We start from the raw sequence: 16,165 nt of genomic DNA, 5'->3' as shown, positions 1-16,165 counted from the left end.
CGTCTTGCACAGTAACTCAATTGATTACTGTAATAAAGGCCAGTCAGAACTTTTCTCTCTCTCCTGTATAGGCTGAATAGGCTGAAAAACAGCTTCTACCCCAGAGCGGTAACTATACTGAATTGTACTGTATAGTGCAATATTGATGCAATATCAGGGGGTTTCAATTCAATCAGCGGTCGGCAACCTTAAACACTCAAAGAGCCATTTGGACCGTTTCCCACAGAAAAAAATACACCGGGAGCCACAAATCCCTTCCCGTGCCTTGACTATTTCCTGAGCGCCCACAAAACTAGCATATGTATTTGAATTAAAGGTTCTCTTTTCTTCTGAAACTTTTCTTTTCTTGGATTTATCCACGGTTGGCCTACTGGGGGTCGAAAAGCTCAATAAATCACGTGCTGGCAGGTGTCACACATTGGCGGTTGTGACACATATTTTGAGTGACAGGGAGCTGCAGCAGAGGGATGAAAGAGCCACATGCAGCTCCAGAACCATGGGTTGCCGACCCCTGGTATAGAATGCGAAGGATGTGTGATTTTGTTTTATTTTTTTTTATGTGTAATCTACACTGAAGATGGCATTTAATTTCGTTGTAGGAGGTGCAATAACAATAAACTAAACTAGACTAAACTAAACTGTAGATGACTGAGAAATAAATGGTCCCTATTCATTCATCTTCCCTGAATAATCCAGACACTTGAATAGGGATTAAAAGGAAAGGAAAGGAAAGAAATCCACTTAAAATCCCAATAGGAGAAAATGTGGTTGTTTTGCTTCCAGCAAGTCCTGAGTGGAAAGGATATTAGTTGGAACAAATTCCAGCTAGCATCCATCCTTTCCCTAGGAGAGAACAGACACCCTACGGTTGGAATGGATGGAGGTTGTACTGAAAATTACAAAATTGTCAAGAAGTCCCGTCTGATTTTTCATACAGTTAAAAGAATCTAAGGCATTAAGAATAAAGCTTTTCTTCCTGTTCTTCCATATGACATTCCCCTTTTCCAGTAATCCCCAATTTGGAATTGTTTAGCCTGACTCTTTTTTTTTTTTTTTTTGAAACAGTTGTGCTTCTTGTTTCTTGGCCCTCTTCAGTTGATTTAAGAACATTAAAAAGCAGAGGAGCCAATATTTGGTAGCAAAACATCACTTTTCATTCTGACATGGAAGCCAGACCGACAATCAGTGATGCCTCTGAAAATAACAGCAAAGACATGCCATGTTGCCTCCCCTTCCCTCATTCTTTCAGGCATGGATCCTTCACTCCCTGCTGACCCTTGGAGTCTACAAAGTTTTTACAAAGTCACTCTGGCACAAAGGTGTTTTTCCAAGAGGCAGCTGGAGTTACTTGTTGTTTCTTTTGAAGACATTTTGCTTCTCATCCAAGAAGCTTCTTCAGCTCTGACTGTATGGTGGGGAATGAAAGGATTTATATTCCTTGCATCTCCACCATTCAGTCAGAGCTGAAGAAGTTTCTTGGATAAGAAGCAAAATGTCTTCAAAAGAAAGAAAAAAAGAAAAAAAGTCCAGTTGCCTCCTGAAAAAACACCTTTGGGACAACCATGGCATGGATGACTGAGAATCTCCATAGACTCACTTGACTAGAGTGGTCTCAAAGTAAATCAATTCAGAGACAAGTTGGCAAGTAAAATGCATATGAGCCTTCCTTGCTTGGTGTAGTTCACTCCCTAGATGTGCAAGGATATTAGGATTTCATTTAGAACAACTGACAGACCAGAAGGAAAAAATAGAAAACCACTAAAAAAAAAAGATAAAATGGCAATAATCCAATACAGGTAGTCCTCACCTTACAACCATTCATTTAGTGACTGTTCTAAGTTACAACGGCACTAAAAATACTTATGGCTGTTTTTCAAACTTACGACTGTTGCAGAATCCCCACAGTCACATGATCAAAATTCAGATGTTTGGCAACTGGCTCATGTTTAGGACAGTTGAAGTGTTCTGGGGTCATGTGATCACCTTTTGCTACCATCTGACAGGCAAAGTTAATGGGGAAGCCAAATTCACTTTGCAAATGTGTCACTAACTTAACACCTGCAGTGACTCCCTTAACAACTGTGGCAAGAAAGGTCATAAAATGGGGCAAAATTCACTTAACAACTGTCTTGTTTAGCAACATAAATGTTGGGCTCCATTGTCATAAGTCAATGACTGTCTGTATGCAATAGACACTTCTGTACAGCTAGGGAAAATGAGTGGAAGAGATGGTGTATAGGCACAATGAACAAAACTCACATTTGAGTGATCTTGAGCTTCTTGGGACTCGATTCAGTCAAGTGATTCATCAGGCATTGCCTTCAAGGGTAGCATTCAGATTTCCCCACAGGCAATGGCAGAGAAAAGGGGGACATCCAAATATCTTCCCTTGAATAGCAGTCTTATTAAGACCATCCTTCTCCTAGAAATAGAAATGGTCAGCTGGTTATTGCCATTCCTCAGATCAGTCAGGCGGCAGAGATTTCTTTAGCACCAGAATAAACCAGCCACTTAGTTGTGCCCCATAACTGATCTTGTCTCCTTAACCTTGTTTCCGAGTTAACATTTTTGAAGTATGTATCTTCCAAGAGTGAGCATCTTCTAGAAGTCACTCAGCCAGCAGGTCTTCAACAGCAAGTGTTGCCGCTTCAGATTAATCTAGCATAGAATTGAATTAAACACCCTGCAAAGGACTGCTGTCAGATTAATTAAATAATTGTATATTTTGCTCATTCTATCGTATGAACAAAGGAAACATTCAGTGATTACAGTAGGCCTAGAAAATTGGAATATATACATATACATACACATACACATGCACATACATATATAATTAATGAAAGTGTCTGTGCTAATAATCCAAGTTTAGTGGCCTGTCAAGGTCTGAGGAAAACAGATACAAACCCCATACATGGAGAGACTCCCCTGCTGAATGTTGTGTAGGTACATCCACCATGGGGTCAAGATCATAGGTGGTATTCAGCAGGTTCTGACCAGTTCTGAAGAACTGGTAGCATGAAATTTTGAGTAGTTTGGAGAACCAGTAAATACTACCTCTGACTGGCCCCGCCCACATCTATTCTCTGCCTCCTGAGTCCCAGCTGATTAGGAGGGAATGAGGATTTTGCAGTAACTTATAGAACCAGTAGTAAAAAAAATTGAATCCCACCACTGGTCAAGATGCTGGTTGTGACAATGCAATCACATAAACACAAACATGCCACCCTTTTTATGTAATCACACTCAGAAAGCATGTAAAAGGGGCCAGGACTTTGACCACACAGTTGCAACACCCCATCTTGAATATGTGTGTGTGAGAGAGAGGGAGGGAGGGAGGGAGGGAGGGAGGGAGGGAGAGAGAGAGAGAGAGAGAGAGAGAGAGAGAGAGAGAGAGAGAGAGAGAGAGAGAGAGAGAGAGATCCACCCATCTGGAATGTTTTCTAAGCAGGACCTCTGGAAAAGAGAGAATTAGAACAAAAAGGGACAACTTGCATCTTACATTTTTTTTAAAAAAATGTTCATTGTGATATTATCCTTTGCACATCATATTAAGTGTTTACCTTTCATTTTTATTGTTAGTTGCCTTGAGCATTTAACGGAAGAAAGACAAAGAAAGCTTTGACTAAAATTCAAAACAGAAATAGTTCCTTGACTTTGCAATTTCACTTGTTCCTCTAGCATCCTTGTTTGGGCTGTTTCCCAAGGTGTTCATGGTCACATTTAACTTGTACAATGACTCACAGTTTTAACAAGCATAAGGCCCAAAGCTGGATCTGAGGGAAAAACGGCTCTCAGAATTTTCATCATCAGCTAGAGCCAGGCTCCCTCATGATACTTCATGAGGTTGAGGAGAAAGAGAAGAAGCACCAGACCTCCATCAGAATCATTTGGGGATAAATTTCCCAGAATTCTCTGATCTTTGAGAAACACCGACAGAAACCAAATGGGGTCATCTTCAATCTAAACACCCACCATGTCAAAAGTATCCTGATCTCAAGCCCGGATCATCCTAAACATGGTAGGAATGCCGCTTCATTTCTGTTCCCAGCAAGCATTCCCTCAAAAGTGACCCGTTGGCCCTCCACCTTCCAACCTCCTCATTCACACGGGGAGTTGATGCCTGATTTCCAAGGGGTACAGACTGAGGCTCTGCCCCTCAGTTTGATGCAAACTCTTTTGTAACCTGTTGACCTACTCTAGACAGCAACTCACAGTTCGAATAAATGGGGTTGGCGCCTGCAAGATTTATGAACCACTTCTGCACTTAGCAATGTTTAATCAGGCAGTTAAAATATGGCAGTGTAAAAAAAAATCCATCCCCAGCCTGGTCCGAGACCAGCGCTTGGCAGCCTTGAGCACTGGCAGATAGCACCCTCAGATAATTCCAGAGTACAAAGTGAAATATTTCCTAAAAGAGCTACTAACTCAGATCACAATGATTTTGCAAACAACGTTGGGCTTCCTCTTGCCGTTTACGTTCTGGTGGTCTGGCTTTTGAAGTGACAGGCTAATCGGCAGCGACAAGTGGGCTTGTCTGCAAGGCTGTGTCAGGCTGAGCGAGCGGGTGGGCGCCTTTTTGCCCTTTCCTTTTAGCAGGAGGTGGTTTCTGGTCAGAAAGCTGGTGGATGCCTGTCTCTGTGCTTTGCATGTTTGGATAAAACTGGCCAGGCCTGTAGGAGGATCAGCGTGAAGCATCACACCTGGAGGAAAAGACAACTCGCTCCAGCCCCAGTGCCATAAGACTGGCTCCACAAAGTCTAGCCAGCATCTGGAATGGATATCAAGAGACACAGTGCAGCCCTGACTGGCGCTCTGCACTACCTTTGTACTGTTCTCTGCAAATTGAAAAGCAAAACAGACATCAAGGATATATTTATATAACTGTCTTCAAGCTGCTTTTTCCTCTCCCATCTGCTGCACATGATAAGTCTTGAGTGTTTTTCTAATAAGAAAACAGTTCTTACAATCTTTGGGCAGCTCGGTATACCAAACTGACCTTCCCTCCCTCCCTCTCTCTCCCTCTCCCTCCCTCTCTCTCTCTCTCTCTCTCTCTCTCTCTCTCTCTCTCTCTCTCTCTCTCTCTCTCTTTTCCTGTTTTCTTTTCGCTTTAATTGTTTCCATTTTTTAGGGAATAGTCAGCTTTCTGGAGCCAAAAGACCCACACTGGGATATGAAGAAGTCCTCTTATGGAAATCACGAACATTGTTGCCCAAGCTATTTATAGGCACCCAGATAAATAGCTAGATGACACCTAACTCTATGATAGGCAGAAGCGCACACACATACTCAGAGAGAGGAAGATATATAAACATACGCATATACGTCCATATATAGAGAAACGCTGATATACATAAACATAAAATACCACCCACACAAACATCATAGCTGCGTTCAACAGTAAGGAAGTATCTAGCTTTGCATCACAATTTTAATTCAAGAAGAGAAATAGACAAGCACGGAGCTCTACTGCATCAGACCCAAGATTTAACCTGTCTACAAATGGGTAAGGAAAAAAATGAGGGGTTGCATTTCCATCTCTAAATTTATCAATTCACACAACCCAAGTGGATATGCAAATTAGAATATACCCATATGGCAAAAGCCACAATTTTCCATTTTCGGTGATGCAGTCATTCTAGTCAAATTACATGTAAAGCTTAGGAACCAACTATTAAAAAATGAAAACGTCCTTTTCCATCCATACTGAAATGCAGAGAATGGGGAGCAGTTTTAATTGCCTCAGGACCAAGTTATTTGAAGGACCGTTAACTACCCAACGAACCAGAACAGGGAGGCAGGGAATGCCACTGATCCCCTCTTTTAAGGATGTCCATCTAGTGGAACAAAATGGGCCCTTTCCATGATGGCTCATTCCCTGTGGAACATCATCCCTCCAAAGATAAGATTAGCTTCCACTTTGACACTCTTTTGAAAGGCCCTGAAGACCTGGTTTTGCCAATAGAGCTGGGAACATGCTAACAGTGTTCCAATATCTGCCACAAAGAAGAGGGGATCAATCTATTTTTCAGAGCACCAGAAGGCAGGACAAGAAGCAATGGATGGAACCAAATCTAGGTGAGAAGCAAACTAGAACTAGGGAGAAATTTCCTGATAGTTAAAACAATTAATGGCTTGACTTCAGAAGTTGTAGGTACTTCAACCCTGGAGGTTTTTAAGAAGAAACTGGACAACCAACCCTGGAGGTTTTTAAGAAGAAACTGGAAACCATGGTATAGAGTTTCCTACTTGAGCAGAGGGTTGGACTAGAAGATCTCCAAGGTCCCTTCCAATTCTGTTATTCTGACCCCAGATTAGGATGGAGCTCATCAAATGGTTCATTTGATTGTTGTTGCCGGAGCAGGGGAAGTTGTTTTTTTAATTGTTTTTATATTGTTGAAAGTCATCTGGCCATACAGTATAAAATAAATATATAAATTTCAAGGAAAAATACTCCTCCATGTGAGAACAATGCAGGCCAAAAGTCTTACCCATGTGACTGGCAAGTGGATGCCTATATTAAAAAAATGGCCCCAAAAGATCCCCTTAGATGTATGGGTTTATAGCAAGGCAGACAATCTCTAAGATTGATAGGATCTCATCATTAAAGATTCAATGATTAGGTACAATACCTTGAACATTAACTGACCATGTAGCTACTTCAAGTTTAGGTGACACTAGCATTATGTTGGCCAAAATATAGTACAAAAAAGAATTAAAGATGCCTGGAATGCACTACCCAACTCTTTTGTTACATCCTCAAACCCCCATAAGTTTAACCTTAAACTGTCTATTGTGGACCTCACCACATTCCTAAGAGTTCCGTAAGGGGGCGTGCATAAGCGCACAGCGTGCCTAACATCCTTGTCCTACTGTTCCCATTTATCTGTACCCATTTCCTGTGTTCATGTCCATGTTTATACTTATGCCTGTTATCTAGTACATGTTTGACAAAATAAATAAATTTTGCCACTTCAGATGGACTCAGGGGAAGTCCTGGCAGGCATGATTAACACAGTTGTACAAATACTGTACTGGTCTTCACCAACATCTGATCATCCCAAAACAGCCGAAGATTAAGGAGGTCCCTGAAGTTATAAAATTTAACTTTTTGAACAACTACAGCAGCTTCCAAAACATTTCTTGCTACCGGCCAAAAGAATCTTCACTTTTGGGATTTTATCTCAGCTTTGTTTGGCTTCTTCCCAGTCATTATTAAATGCAGGCAATATTTAGGGCCCGTTGACAGTGTTCAAAGAACCCAGTCCAATGTTGTTGAGTAACCTCTATTCAAAATGGTTAGAAAGCCAATTTATCTCATTTTCTAATTTTAATAGCAGCCTGAAATATGGAGGTGTCATTATGAAGGGATCCAGAGATGGGGTAGATATACCTGAATTAGGTTACACGATTAAGTACACAGTTACAGGTAAGGTGAAATCACTTTCTGGTTTTTCCACATTGAACTCAATTCAAATTAATATACACAGTATGTCTCTTTTCAGGAAAAAAAATATCCCTAAAACTATAGGGCACATGCCAGTAACCTCCAGGTTTACTTTGCGTGTGACTGGTCTGGAAGCTTTCCTGTGTCCCAAATCTAGTGGTTAGGTTGGCCTCAGAAGGAACGCATAGAGGTCATATTACATCAGTATTTAAAATCTGGCACTGACTTTCAGTTTGTTTCCAGATAAAATGAGAAGGGTTGGTCACTCCTTTCAAAGCCCTGTAGAGTTTAGGTCCAGGTTCTTTGGGAAAACAACTCTTCCTAGATGTGTATTTGCAGTGAGCATCTATGCATGCTCACTGACAGTCCCTACAAACTCATCTGGAGGTACCTTGGGTTTGCCTTTTCTATTGCCACCCCAATAGACTCTACTCCCAGCATAGTTGAGACTTTTATTAGTTTCTTCTTAAAATTACCACATAGTTTTCAACAGACTTGAATTGTTGACTTAACAATGTTAATAATTCGGGTTGTTTTTTTTTAAAAAAAAAAAAGACTTGGAGTTGTTTTAGTTGCTATTTTCAACTTTTCAGTCTCCTGAATTTACATTGGTTTCTCCTACAAAGCAAAATACTTTAGCAATTGATAGTGCATCTAAACAAACAGACAAACAGTCCCTGACTCTTAGGGGCAAGGAAGCTGTGCAACCTCAGGATTAGCACCAGCATCATAAATCTCCAGTATATTTGGATTTTTAATGAAATCAGAGGTAGTATTCAGTCAGTTCGGACCGGTTTGGGCGAACTGGTAGCTCTGACAATCAGTTGGTCCCGCTCACCTGCCCCTGCCCTATCCTGTCCTTTATTTCCTGCTTTCTAGTTCATCTCAATCGCACAGCAGAGCTGATTTCCCTCCCTCACTGTTCTACTTAGCATTGCTGATTTGGAAGGTAAGCAGCTGAGCTTCTAGATGCTCCATTTTCAGTGCTACGTACAAGCACTTAAGGCATGCGTGCACGCGCACTCACAGAACCGGCTGTTAAACTGGCAGCATCCCACCACTTCAGAAATGCATATCTGAAGAATGGTGGGTTTATTGAGGGATAAGGCTTTGGATCAGAAAGGACATTGATTCTAAAGAAATACAGTATATGTAAAGTATAATAGCCTTTTTCATACACCTGGTGCAGTGGTGGGATACGACTGATACGCCCCAATGCGGGAGTACCAGTGCCTGCTGGTAGCACCAAGTACCGTTCTGGTATGGTGCTCCGGAGGGCACACCCGCCCACCCATCCTCCTTACCGGTGTTTGAGCCAATCAGGGCTTCCGCACATGCGCACGGAGCGTACAGCACCTGCGCAATGCTTCACTGAGCAGCTGGAGCATCACAGAGAGTCGCAGGTGGTAAGTATGCCCGTGCGTGCTGTGCACATGCATGTGGTCGACGTCCGGCCCCCTTGCACCATACCAGTTGCACCGGGATCCGGAACCCACCACTGACCTGGTGGAGTACAGTTTTATGTAAAGGTGGATAAAGATGTCAATTTTCCTATCCTGTTTAAATTATTATTTCTTTTGTAGTAAAAGTTTGACTAACAAATACAAGCTAAAGCACGGGTGTCCAACTCGATCGTGTCACGTGACATAGCATGGCATATTGCAATGGTTTTTGCCTTGTGGGCATGGCCTACACATGACACATCTGGCTTGTGAGCTGCCAGGTTGGTAGGCCTGAGCCTAAAGGGAGTACAGTAGCATGAATAGGGTAAAGACAAAGTTGAGAAAACTCCAGCCTTAGGACAATTATAGCCTGCAATTTCTTCACATCTGACCTGCCAAGGCACTTCCTTCAGCCTCAAACCATGCGTCCATTTTCAATTACCATCGCTGATGCCCAAATTCACCCATGCTTCTCTGTGCAGGGAAACAGAGGGAGTTCATTAGTTTTTCCATGAACATTATTCAGCCTCTCATTTCCCATCCAGGCCTCCAAATCTTCACTGATCACAGATTTTCTAGCTCATGGAACACTACCACGAGAGAGGTCTTTAAAAAAAAGTATTATCTAACCTAGCATTTCTCAACCTTGGCAGCTTGAAGATGCATGGCCTTCATCCCCCAGAATTCCCCAGCCAGCACAGCTATCTGGAGAATTCTGGGAGCTGAAATCCATCCATCTTCAAGCTGCCAAGGTTGAGAAACACTGATCTAACATATTCTAACTACCTGAATTTCTGCTATTAGTATTTTGCTAGTAGCTGCAATTAGAACAAGCACTAGCAGACACCTAGTATGTGATTTATTCTGTCATTTACAATAGTACAATAGTTGCTGGAGGAAGTGACTGTGGTAGCAGCCTTAGTGATTCCAGCTGGAGAGTCACACTACACAACAGGGAACAACATGTTGCACATGTTGGTTGGATTTCCAAAACAATTATTCATTTCATTTTATTTGCTTGCTGTCAACATGAAACAGGTTCTATTTTGTATAGCTAATAGGAAGAAATAATGCTTTTAACCATCTAAATGGGAACAGTTTTACAATCCAAAATAACATTTGTTGTCATTAAGAAAGATATTCAAACTCTTCCAGATCCCACTACCGGCATGTTCTCTCTAGCAATGTCTTCTAATATAATTGTTTGTTTCCCCCCTCCTCCCCGCTCCTCCCTTCCCTCCCATTCCGCCCCCCTCTCTCTCTCACACACACACACATCCAATCTATCACAGAAATCCTCCCCGTTCAGGCACTTTTGAGAAATTTCAATGCCACACAGGTTAAAGGAGCCTAGCTTACAACTCAAGTGAAGAACTGGAAGACATCATGATAACAATGCAAGGAGAAAATCACAACAGCCAGCAGCAGCACATTTGGCATTTGTTGACCCCATCTTCCTTTTTTTCCAAAAGAAAAAGTCTGATGTGTTTATTATTTATATCCCATGTTTGATTCTCAAGAACCCCCAAAGTGTTATAAGAGTATAAAGATTACAAATTCATTAAAAAAATCATTTTCATAAAGTTGAGATGGGGAGGAGAGGCAATTCTGGGCATCATTTTGCAAGAGCATTTCAGATATCCTTCATGACATGTTTGAGTAGAAATCCTGAGCAAATTGCAACTCAGAAGCCACAAGCATCCTCCCCCAACCTGCTTTTATAAGCCTGGGAGTAAACTGAGAAGTAAACTAAGATTGCAGTGCAAGCCATCAACTTTTGGTTGCATGATTTAATGTTAATGTCCATCTGGAAATGAAAAAAGAAGGTTAAAAAATATAGAAACAATAACAATAAAAAAGAAATGCCTCAAACTTCTGCCCAAGTCCTTCAGTTTTAATATTATCTTACTGCCTGGCCCCAGCTGGGAAGCCAACCTGAATCCACAGTATTCAAGACTGGGAAGAAGCCATGCTGGTTTTTTACAACATAGTCCATACTTTTATATGTTTGCTGGATAAACTATGCTGTTCTCTTCTTCCATAAGTAAATAGTAAGGTCTATCCTCATGATATAGAAAGTAATAACTTCAAGGGTGCTCACTGAACAGTTTTCTGTCGGTATCCCACTAGGAAGACCAAAACTAAATTAATTAGTAGATGTATTGGAAATAAGAATAGCCAAAAACATATGGCTTCTAGATCCAAAATTCCCCCAAGAACACTGCTTAAGCCTGAGTGTTGTCTTACTCTATTTACTGCATCTTTCTGTAGCTAATTAAAGCCATTATGGTTTAATACTATATTTTACTATTTTACAGGTATAGTCAAACAAATGGTAACAGGACTCATAACAGAGAGGAATTAATTGTATATTTGGTGATGAAAGCCTACATGCAGGGGTGGGCTTCAACCGGTTTAACAACTGGTTTGGTGATTGCATGCTTTGCGCCCACACTGGCGCTTTCCGTGTGTGCCTAACATGTACTTTGCATACATGCAAGTAGCATTAAAAAAACATCCATTTTACGCTCTAAAACTTGCCTTCTACTGCAGCACTGGTAAGTAAAACAGCTGAGGCGTTGCAATCCGCTGTGCCGCGCAAATCAGCTGAGATGAAAAACACAGAAATATAGGACAGGATAAGGGACGCGATAGCTCAGTGGCGAAGATGCTGAGCTTGTCGATCAGAAAGGTCGGCAGTTCGGTGGCTCGAATCCCTAGTGCCACGTAACGGAGTGAGCTCTCTTTACTTGTCCCAGCTTCTGCCAATGTAGCAGTTTGAAAGCATGTAAAAATGCGAGTAGAAAAATAGGAAGCACCTTTGGTGGGAAGGTGATAGCGTCCCGTGCACCTTCAGCATTTAGTCATGCTGACCACATGACCATGGAGATGTCTTTGAACAGTGCTGGCTCTTCGGCTTTGAAATGGAGATGAACACTGCCCCCTAGAGTCAGGAATGACTAGCACATATGTGCGAGGGGAACCTTTACCTTTATAGGATAGGATAGAACATGGGCAGGTGGGCAGGGCCAACTGCTCACTGGAACTACTGGTTGGCTCGAACCAGCCCAAACCAGCAGCTGCAGTGGTGGGATATGACCTCAGTACGGGCATACCGGTACCTGCTTGGAGCACCAGGTACCGTTCTGGTATAGTGCTCCGGAGGGACCACCCACCCACCCTCCTTACCTGTATTTGAACCGATCAGGGCTTTCACGCATGCGCATGGAGTGTACGGTGCCTGCACGATGCTCCGTCAAGCAGCTGGAGCATCACGGGCAGTAAGTACGTATGCTGGTGCTGCTTGAGTGCATGTGATGGATGCCTGGCACCATTGCACCATACCAGTTGCAATGGGATCCAGAACCCACCACTGGGCAGCTGCCAACCACTGCCTACATGTATCATTCATTTTCAGAAATGTTCCAGGCCTTTCAGGCTCCATCTTGTTTTTCTCCCCTAAATATTTTCTGTGTTATTCAAATCTCAGTTCTACGTGAGGGTCTACAATTTCTTAGAAATGCCGTCTGCACTTTAATGCAGAACAGCTATCGAGATGCTCTGAACAACTCGCAGGCTCCAGAATTTGTACGGAGTCTATAAACTCAAAACAGGGAGACAGAACGAATGGGTGCCAATAAGTTTAACTTCATTTATCTATATTTGGCAAAAATTGTGCTGCAGCTGGAGACGAAACGCTGAACTAAATAACTGCAGTGATGTGAGCTCCAAAACAGCAATTACTAAAGTGGAGCTGCCTTGTGTAAGATCTTACTTTTATTTATTGCATTTAAAGCCCTTTGCAAGCTGTAGAGTACAAGTGTTGCCTAATCAAATAATGCTTGCTTCTAAGGGTATTGTCTCCACTTCAATTACTAAAATATTATGATATAGAGATAGGGAACATTTCTTCCTTTGTTTCAGCTAAAGTAAAATAATATGCTTGGCACTCCTTGCTCTCCTCTGCTCCTCACTTTTTCAAACAGTTTATTCCCATATTAAAACTTCAGCAACAGTTCTTCTATAGTATTTACATGACTATTTCACCAGGGATTAACCAAATCAGGGTAATATTTTTTTTCCCATTTGCTCTGTGCATGAACCCTTCTCAAATTGTAGACATATAATTCCTATCTAAAATCATACTTAGGATTTTCTCTATCCCTGCATCTCAGAGATGCAGACAATTATTCTTATTTATTACTTTAGGGCCCAAGAGCAAACCAAGATCCAGAATGGTAAAGAGCAGTCTTTGGCATTCTCTGAGTTTGGTTGGTTTGTTGCAGACGTGTCATTACCCAAACTAGATAACATCAGAGGTGGGTTGCTACCGGTTCGGCCCAGTCCGGCCAAACCGGTAGTGGTATTTTGGCCTGGGTCGCAGAACCAGCAGCGACCAAGGCTGGCCATGCCCCCAAATGGGTTTCCCGGTTGCCGCTGCCATTGCCGGCATGTTGTTCAATAGTGCACACCCATACGCAGTTCACTGTAAATTGTTCTGTCCATGTGCGAAGAACAATTTACATTGAACTGTGCACATGCGCTCAGTGCGCTCCTGGTGCATGCATGAACCAAACGAGAGCACACCAAGCGAGCGTAAAGTGAACCAGTAGTAAAACCGGGAGTGACCCAATGTGTAACATCGTCAGTGTTAGTTATGATGATGTTACCCAGTTTGGGTAATGAAATGTCTGCAAGAAAACAACCACACCCAAAGACTTCTCATTTCAACCCTGAGCTACATGCGTTCTCCTTTAATGGTAAAGAACATTGGCTGAGGATCCCCCACCCCTTAGGAGATATTATGGGAAGGGACCATGTGAAGGGTGTCCTCCCTTCCTACAGAATTGCTTGACCACAAGACAAGAATGACTCCAACCCTTTGGGTCCTCCAGAACCTGGCTAAGACCTAACTTTTCTGAAAGTTCCCAAAGGGGCTTTTTTTTTTCAAAAGGCAACTGGACTTTCTGGGTTTTTCTTTGAAAACTTTCACTTCTCATCCAAGAAGCTTCTTAAGTTCTTCTCCGTTTCTTGAATGAGAAGTGAAACATTTTCAAAGGGGGAAAAAAAACCCCAAGAAAGTCCAGTTGCTTTTTGGAAAAGCACCTTTGGGACAACCATGATTTAGATGATTGAGAGTCCCCATAGACATCTTCTAAAAGGCCTTTGGCTCTTAGTCTCAACCATCTAGGATAGGCGTGTCCAATCCATGCCCTACAGGCCACATTTGACCTGGACAGCTAGTAATGTGGCCCCACAAGACATAATAAAATTATTAACAAAGAAAGAAAATGTGTTATTTATATACATTAACAAGGTTATATTTTTTATATATGGTCCAAGACAATTCTTCATTCAATGTGGCCCAGGCAAGTCAAAATTTTGGACATCCATGATCTAGTGCAAAATCAGTGCAAAATTTCAATAAGGCAGAGTTTGAGATACAAAGTCCTGGGTGGGGGGATGAGAGGGAAGACATACACACAAATACAAATACAAACACAGAGAGAGGGGAGGCAAGGAGGGAGAGAAGGGAGGGAGAAAGAGAATTATATTAGAAGACATTGCTAGAGAGAGCATGCTTGTAGTGAGATCTGGAAGAGTTTGAATATCTTTCTTAATGACAACAAATGTTATTTTGGATTGTTCTTATTTAGATGGTTAAAAGCAAAAGACAGATCAAACCATTAGTAATAGAAATTTGGCTCTATTTGAGTGGAAACCTCCCCCACCCACCCACACACACCTCACTTGTTAAAGTAACCCCATCAAGTTTTTATGGAATTTTAAGATTCCACAAAACACAACTTGAAAAACTTTGGATTACATATCTTATTTTTTTATATTCCAAGAATAATAAATAACCTTAGATCTGTAACGGCTGCTTTAAAAAGCATTTCAACCTCCCCCCCCCCCCCCAAAAAAATTATTTTTTTCTCAAGAATAATGGAGACAAGCAGGACCTGAACTTACATCAGTTCAAATCCCAAACCAATTCTAAAGTACAACAAACTTGCTAACTCTTTATATATTTCCTTTACTGCTATACTTGTTATTCCACAAACTGACATTTCCCAGATCATTTAGAAATTGTAAGAGATGTAGACCATGTCACCACTTGTACATCACTACAGAATTCAGTAGAGGTAGTCCTCTACTTACAACAGTTCATATAATGATCTTTCAAAGTTATAACAGCACTGCAAAAAGTGACTTACAACTAGTTTTTACACTTATGATTGAACACACCCCCATGGGATGTGTTCAAAATTCAGACATTTGGCAATTGATTCATATTTATGAGTCCCTTTCGGGAGAGGGGGCGGTCTATAAGTGCTCAGTAAATAAAAAAATGAAGGTTACAATATCCCCGGGGTCACTAATCCTTTTGTGATCTTCTGACAAGCAAAGTCAATGGGGAAGCCACTTAACAGCAATCTGACTAATTTAACAATTACAGTGAATAACTTAACAATTGTGGCAAGAGAGGTCATAAAATGGAGCAAACTTACTTTAAAATGTTTCACTTAGCAACAAAAATGTTGGGCTCAATTGTGGTCATAAATCAAGGACTACCTTATATTGTAGCAACATTATTTTTTGTGCCGTATCTTCTTGACAATGCCTTTGTTTCTTTGTCTATCCATCAGGCTTAAGTCGCTTCTAGCTCTACAAGTCTTAAAGCTGCATTCTCTCCCTTCCTCTTGCACAATCCACGGACACTTTCCAGATGTATAAAATCCGTTATCTTGGATAGACACCAGGTCATACAGGGATTGATAATGCAGGCATGAGAAAATGGGTAGGGATCAGCAATGGAGAGAGCAAATTTCATAGCAGTATAGTTTTGTGCCAACTCCAAGATGGATGCACAGCATTAGAACAAGATAGCGTAGTAAACACTGTCATTTCAGCAAATCTGGAAAGTACCAGGATGAGAAGGCTGGTGTACATTTTTCAAAGGTAATTAAATCACAACAGATAACATGGCCTCTGATTAACTGATTAGTTCCTTATAATGCCATCATTCTTGACGCATAGTTGTCTACCGGTGACTTCATAAATAAGAGATATTGTGTAAGATTTTATTTATTTTTTTGGTCTGTGATCTTTCAAAATTCCCAAAAATAACAGCTTCAAGAGCCATCTAACTTATAGCAAAGTGCCCTGAATTGATTTTCATATGTAGAATTGAAATGCTGGCTTTCCTTTTAAAATAACCCATGAGAATGCTGTCCTCACTCATTACTCACTGTGTCCATTATAAGAGAGTGATGCA

This window comes from Natrix helvetica, assembly GCF_964273705.1.
Source record: "Natrix helvetica genome assembly, chromosome: 2".
NCBI classification, from domain to species: Eukaryota; Metazoa; Chordata; class Lepidosauria; order Squamata; family Natricidae; genus Natrix; species Natrix helvetica.
This window is presented reverse-complemented; position numbering follows the sequence as displayed.